Source organism: Lampetra planeri, chromosome 54, assembly GCF_965212315.1.
Source record: "Lampetra planeri chromosome 54, kcLamPlan1.2.h2, whole genome shotgun sequence".
Lineage (NCBI taxonomy): Eukaryota > Metazoa > Chordata > Hyperoartia > Petromyzontiformes > Petromyzontidae > Lampetra > Lampetra planeri.
The window spans coordinates 5,163,433-5,171,622 of NC_136160.1; positions in this window are offsets into that span (position 1 = coordinate 5,163,433).

Below are 8,190 nucleotides of genomic sequence, written 5' to 3' on the forward strand. Positions count from 1 at the left end.
TAGTGATCTTCATTCATTCGTCCATCCCTCTCCGTCCGCTCGCTAGAAACTCCCTCCTATCGTACGGCTGCTGCACAACGACCACTCAAGTCCACGACTCACGCCGACGACTCACGTGGATAACTCACACTGAAGATTCACGCCGACGACTCATGTCTACAACTTACATACTGTAGTAGTAGGTTTTTACCCTTTAAACTGGTACAAAACTGACACCTTTATACAAGGCATCATGTTTGCAATAACCACAACACAAGCAGTCAAAATGCTGCTTGTGTTGTTTGCATTTTGATTGCTTGTGTTGTGGTTATTGCAAACATGATGCCTTGTATAAAGGTGTCAGTTTTGTACCAGTTTAAAGAGTAAAAACCTACTACTATATTTTGCCACTGGTAAAGGAGATGTCTCATAGTGTAAAAAACTTACATACTCTTAGGTTTTTTCGGTAAAGTCACGTAGGTAAAAAAATAAAATTACTAAAAGTAATAATATAAATAAAATAAAATAATAAATCACGACGTTTCGGAGGCAACACAAGTCTCCGTCATCAGGTGGGACCGTCACAGCTAAAATCTTGATGCAGTAATTTTAGCTGTGACGGTCCCACCTGATGACGGAGACTTGTGTTGCCTCCGAAACGTCGTGATTGATTATTCTATTTCTATTTTTACTTTCAGTAATTTGATCTTTTAGCTACGTGACTTTACAGAAAAAACCAAAGCGTATGAATCCTTGCAGTCACGAAAGCTTCAAATCTAGAATGACAACTCACGTCTTCACACTCGGGTGGTCCGAGGCAGATAGATATCCGCTCGTCAGGAGCATTGGAGCGACGTCACTGCGATGTCGCTTGCCCACGATGACCTTCAGCTACTTTCTGCCGTGGTTCCCCCTTCTATCTCGGCCGGAATCACCGCCCCCTTCAGTCGCAATCCTCGTGGTCGACCGCTGCTCCGATCTCTACCTGGTTTTGTGTTTCCCCCCCATGATCTTAGTTCATTTTCTCTCCCCCTCTGTCTATCTGGTAATCACCGCTCCCTTCAATCCTCGTGGTCGACCGCTGCTCCGATCTCCACCTGGTTTTGTGTTTCCCCCCCATGATCTTAGTTCATTTTCTCTCCCCCTCTGTCTATCTGGTAATCACCGCTCCCTTCAATCCTCGTGGTCGACCGCTGCTCCGATCTCCACCTGGTTTTGTGTTTCCCCCCCCCCCCCCCATGATCTTAGTTCATTTTCTCTCCCTTTGTCTATCTGGTAATCACCGCTCCCTTCAATCGCAATCCTACTTCGCGTGATCAGAAATCAGAAAGGGTTTTATTCGCCATGAAAGTTCGCACAGACAAGGAATTTACTTTGGCCGGAAGGTGCATACATTCAACATTTATGAATCTTAAATCTTAAATAAGTGGTTTACAAGTCTAACTATATGATAATTGTTTTTTTACCCTTCTATCTGGCAACACAACTGACACCTTTTTTACAAGGAGTCATGTTTGCATAGACCACAATACCTGCAGCCATAATACAAACAAAAAACATAACTCTGATAATATATGCACTGTCCTTGAAGTTGATTGGTCCACACCCGAGACAGCTTTCCTTAGAGCCTAGTCTCACATGGGTTGGACCAGATGACTAGGCTCCAAAAGGCGCACAACTCAAAGACAATGCACCACCAGAGTATGTTTGCATTCCGACCGCAGGTATTGTGGTCTATGCAAACATGACTCCTTGTAAAAAAGGTGTCAGTTTTGTTGCCAGATAAAAGGGTAAAAAAACAATTATATTTTTTACTGGCAAATGAGGTTCCAATGGTGTAAAAGTCTAACTATACTAAAGGTACAAGTCTAACTGATACTAAGGAGCTAAAATATGCCGTGCCACAACGCGTGGATTCACAGCGTTTGTTTGATTTGTGTTGCTGGTGACTTTGCGCATTTCGTATCGGAATCGCCTCCAGTGCTGTTGCTGCTGGCGGCAATAAAAGTTACTTCTAGATTTGAAGCTTTCGTGACTGCAAGGATTCATACTCTTAGTTGTTTCGGTAAAGTCACGTAGGTAAAAAATGAAATTAAAATTAATTTAAAAAAATCACGACGTTTCGGAGGCAACACAAGCTTCCGTCTTCAGGTGAAACTGAAACGTCGTGATTTTATTGTTTTTATTTTTATTAATTTTTATTTCATTTTTTACCTACGTGACTTTACCGAAAGAACTAAGAGTATGGCAAGAAAAGTTGTTCAAAAGTCAAAAAGTCTCTCTCCCACCTGAAGGATGCACAATGATTGGGGGGTGCAATCGACGCTGTCACCGGTCCTGGCTCTCGCTGTACTCTGCCCGAACCCAAAAAAGGGTTCGAGTCGATGGGTAGAGTCCTCGCGTGCGGTGGGCTAAGGGGCCGTCCATAAATGACGTCACGCGATTTTGGACGATGTTTGACCCCCCCTCCCCTCTTCGGCACACGGCGTCACAAAAAGTCAGACCCCCCCCTCAATTATGACGTCACAAAGCTTTGCCCCCCCCCCCCCCGCAAAAATAAAACATGCTTCAAATCGCTTTAAACTATTGTCATTGTAGTGCGTATTTAATGTGGCGCTGCACTCTGATGTTGTAGGAGAAAACATTTATTAAAAAGTATATTTAATTAAGTAGAACGTGTTGTCTATATGTATTTAAAGTTGCGCATTTTTACGTGACGTCACATTTCTCAGCCCCCCCTCGTCACACACATCGTCACAAATGTCTGACCCCCCCCCTCCCTAGGTGCGTGACGTCATTTATGGACGGCCCGTAAGAGTAGCCAAGGATACCCACCGCCCGCCCGCCCGCCCACCTAAGAGGGAGCCTCTCCCTCTTAGGTGGAGATCCCATCCGCCAGCGGTGCCGTGAGCCAGCAATTTGCAGGGCTGCGCCTAATCCCCTTGTAATTAATTTTAGCCGTGAGCGAGACACGCAGACACACAGAGAGAAGGTCGTGCAGACGTAATTATGACCTTGCATTAACCAGACGGGGGAGTCAATTAAAAATTCAGTGGAACGTTTCCTTGGCAGTGAGACCTGTAAAACTTGTTTTGTCTAGACATAATTTTTTTTTTCAATTTGGCTTTCACATTCGATTTTTTTAAATTTGCGTGTAATTCATGAATCATGCTGGTTTTTTTTAGTATTACTATATTTTTATTATTACACTTGCCGTGCTGTCTGTTTATATGCTCTGGAATCTTTGACGCTTAATATCTTCGGATCTACAAAGCCTAACGAGCTGAAACTTTCTCCACAGACTCACCGCCTCGAGTGACAATTAAAGATTTCATTTAAAAAAGAAGCGGTCCAGATCCCGCCCATGGTAATCCTATTCATGTTTTTTACTACATTGAAAAAATAATAATCCTACATTTTATCCCAACCCCCCCTCCTCCATTCGTGAAATCCCGAATGGTCGCGCCCACCCACGACGGCAAACGTCTGGTCCAATCAGAGCGACTGTTGCTGGCCAGCCTATGACCAATGAAAAGAGCGCTTATATCGCCGCTCGTCATGGCGCCGCAGCGGCCGCTGTGGCTGCACTCTTCCTTAGCGCGAGAGAGCAACAATGAACACAAAAATAACAATTAGGTGATACAAAAAAAACAACAAGATTTTCAATGCACTCAAAAGTATAAAATACATTACTCTTAGGTTTTTTCGATAAAGTCACGTAGGTAAAAAAAAAATGTACTAATATAAATAATAGAAATAAAATTATAAATCACGACGTTTCGGAGGCAACACAAGTCTCCGTCATCAGGTGATACAGTCAATTTTTGCTGTGACGGTATCAAGTAATACAGTAAAATTTAGCTGTGACGGTCCCACCTGATGACGGAGACTTGTGTTGCCTCCGAAACGTCGTGATTTATAATTTTATTTCTATTATTTTTATTATTAATTTGTATTATTTATTTTTACCTACGTGACTTTACTGAAAAATCCTAAGAGTATGAATCATTGCAATCACGAAAGCTTCAAATCTAGAATAAAATACATTCTTTAGACCCCGCAATTAATCGAATTTGATGTGCTCAACAAAAGTGAGTGGCTTCCTTTCGACATTGTTAAAATTTCTTGACGCGAGCCACACACTTTTATTGAGCACATCAAATTCGATTAATTCCGGGGTCAAAACAATTCATTTTATACTTTTGAGTGCAAATAAAAGTGTGCGTGCATTGAAAAGCTTGTTTTTTTTCTCTCCCTATTTTTACTTTTGGACTGAGAGAGACGCGCTGCCGCAGTTGGTACAATGTACTTCATTCGTAGGTCGGGCACGTGGTTGGTTAAATAATGGCCGACGGAGTTCCAGGAGTCTCGTCGACGACCACTCCGTCGTCCAACGCAGCAATTTGTTCTGGAGCAGAACTCACGTGGCTCTGATACGCGAAGAGTTACGGACTAGCCTGCGATTGATGACAACGGAGAGCCGGGTCTACTATTTGTTCTCATTATCGCGAGGCCTTGGTCTATCCACTGCTGGATCGAGGCGTCGCCATCACCCCTCTCCTGCAATCCGGCTCAACTCCTGGAATGTGAAGAGATCACGCCGACTTCTTGATATATAGATGAAGACAAAAATCCCCCCACGTAGCTTTAACATACCGTACCTGACAACCCACACGGTGTACCCATATTCTTGTGCAGGGAAATTGAGTTTTCAGGCCCAAACGGCATACGTCCGTTTCAAAACGGGCAAAAAAAATCATACGGGCAAATTAAAAAAATAGTGGGATGGATGTTTTTTCTTTACTCTGGAGAGTAGCTATCCCCATAGCAGCCGACAAATTTGATCCAGAATTTAGACGCACTTGTTACAGATCACAAACTACACATCCACATCCGTTTTTCCGAACAAACCACACCACACAAGTCTATACACAATGTGCTCATGTACAAACAGGATTGGGATGTCCATGAATGATAGTGTATTGTGTAACCCTTCATAATTTTCTGTGTTTATTATTGTACATTTACAACACGTGCGTGCATCCACATCAAGCAAGCAGGAGCATCAGCATGCAAGATCAGACAGTATAGCATGATGAGTAGCATCATTGACACCAATTGTCAAAATCAATGTAACAGTGTTTTGTTCGGAACGTAATTTTTGTCTATTTGTGTTGCTCCCTTGTGATGGGACTTTGTAGGATGAACGTTGAGATTTAGGCCACGAGGTGACCAATAAGGTCTGAATTGGTCTGTAATGAGGTAGCCACTGATAAGGGGTTGACAGGTTTGACATCCTGCTGGGCCAAGTGCTGTTAGCGAATAGCAACTATGAAGGCCGGCACGGCGCACGACGGGGTTGGATACGTACGGTGCGAAAGAAGTTAATTTATTATCGCGTATTTTAGTTGATTTGGCTTATTGTGTGTGCTGATTCGGTGGCGTCATCTGTGAGTACAAAGGTGTAAGCTGCAAGGATTCATACTCTTTGTTTTTTTCGGTAAAGTCACGTAGGTAAAAAATAAATGAAAAAAAACAACCAAATTAAATCACGACGTTTGATACGGTAATTTTGCTGTGACGGTCCCACCTGAAGATGGAAGCTTGTGTTGCCTCCGAAACGTCGTGATTTAATTTAGTTGTTTTTTCATAATTTTTTTACCTACGTGACTTTACCGAAAAAAGGTGTAAGCGTTTGTGGAAAGCATATTTCTGTTATTTTTTTGTCTAACCAGCGCTGTTATATTTGTCACGATAGAGGTTTCTTGTCGTTTACAACTTCGCTGAACAGGGGGTTGAACATCGACATGTATTTAATGGTTGCACGTGGCTTATTCGAACCACTAGAGGCGCCACTACAATGCACCACAATGCATCAAGAGAGCGGATTGAACCGCTGCTAGCAGTTCAGACAATCGTCACCGGCGTTGGCGGTGAGCAGGAACCAAACTCTGGACCGTCGGGTTTGTAACGCAGCGCTCTACTCAATGTGCCACCGCTCCCCACTATCTACACAAGAAACACAGACACATTGTCTTTCCACTCGACAACCGAGCCGTGCCGGACTCACACCGAGGCTCCAGGTTCTGTTTTTTTCCACCACTGCTCAACCCGAGCCGTGACGCTTTACGTCGCACTCAGCGAACGAGTCGGGTGCGTAGAGAGGCAAGGATGCGATGCACGGAGAAGACCAGGGAACGGCAGAGGGAAGAGAGAAGATACAGAATTGAGGCATCTTCTTGGTTCTTTCGGTAAAGTCACGTAGAAGGGAAATACTACAATAAAAAAAATAAACATAATAAAATAATTCTCACGACGTTTCGGCCACAACGCAAGCAGCCGTCCTCAGGTGAAGAACAGGTCTGTCGGAAAGACAGCGTCTTATTATTTATTATTTTATTATTTCCCTTCTACGTGACTTTACCGAAAGAACCAAGAAGATGAATCCATGCAGTCACGAAAGCTTTAAATCGAGAATTGAGGCAGTAAGAGGAAGAGGATGGGAAAGGAACGGAGAAACGGGAGCGCCGGGTGTGGAGAGATGAGAGGGAGGTTGAAGAGACCTCCACGCTACTGCTGCACTAAGGAGCCGCGTCTGTTTTCACAGTGGGCGGGGAGACGGGAGGGTTTCAGCGTGGGGGTGGCTACACAAGCCACGTGATGTACGGGAGGCTTGAGCTGGTTTCGATAGACAGATAGAGTTCTATAGGGGCCGTCACATCAAAATGCGCAACTTTAAATAAATATAGAAATATAACAACACTAATTGTTATAACAACACTCCTACAACATCAGAGTGCAGCGCCACATTAAATACGCGCTACAATGACGATAGTTTAAAGCGATTTGAAGCATGTTTTATTTTCAAAATGGAAATATGGTTTGGGGGGGGGGCGCAGAGCTTTGTGACGTCATATTTGAGGGGGGTTCTGACTTTTTGTGACGCCGTGGGGGGGGGGGGGTAAAAAATCGTCCAAAATCGCGTCACGTCATTTATGGACGTCCCCATAGATGAGAGTGGGGGTGGCCACAACAGAAGTCCACAACAGAAGTCACGTGGTTTACGGGAGGCTTCAGCTGATTTTGATTACGGTGGTTTTATTTTATTTTGACAGTGCAGTGGTAACGAGAAGGCTGATACGTTATTGTACATACTGTACGCGTATGCTTTTTTGCCGATGGGCTCTGGGCATATCACAGCATGTGCCCGATCTATTCAGATCTCGCAAGCCAAGCGGGTTGAGCCTGAAAACACAGATACACCACACACACAGATAAAGACAAAGATCCCCTCCGGATAGCTTTGACATACTTTTGGGGCAAGTGCTGTTCGCGAGCATCTATGAAGGCCGGAACGGCACACAAGGGGGTGGGTGGCCAGCTACCAACACAAACAGAGAGACACACACACGGACGAGAGGCAATAAAATAATCAAATTCGACACCGCCAATTCGTCTGTGACGAATACGGCGAGTACAGAGAGCGTGGCTGATCCATCTTCTCGGTGCTATTGCCAGCAAGATGTTCATGTGACACGGCTACTCACGTGACAACAGCTGCCCGAATTAACAACAACAACAACCATTATAACAAATTGCTCTGCAAACAGCAACACACGTGTGTATATGTCTAAGTATATAGCATTGTTACACGAACACAAAACATCTCCCCCGTGTAGCCTGTAACAGACTGTTGGGGCCAGTGCTGATAGCAGGCAACAAAGACAAATATCCCCCGTATCGCCTTGACCGACTGTTGGGGCAAGTGCTGTACGCGGAAAACGAGGACAAAGATCCCCCGTATAGCCTTGACATACTTAGAGGGTAACACGCACACACACGCACACACACACGCACACACACGCACACACACGCACACACACACGCATACACATGCACACGCACACACGCACACACACACACGCACACACACACGCACACACATACGGATACACATGCACACGCACACACGCACACACACACGCACGCACACACGCACACACACACCCACACGCAAACACACACGCACACACACACACGCACACACACGCATACACACACAAGCATACACACACACGCAAACACACACACACGCACACACACGCATACACACGCACACACACGCATACACACGCACACACATACACACGCACACACGCACGCTAAAGCAGTCAGCCGTTATTTATTTATTTATTCCTTCCCTGCCACGAT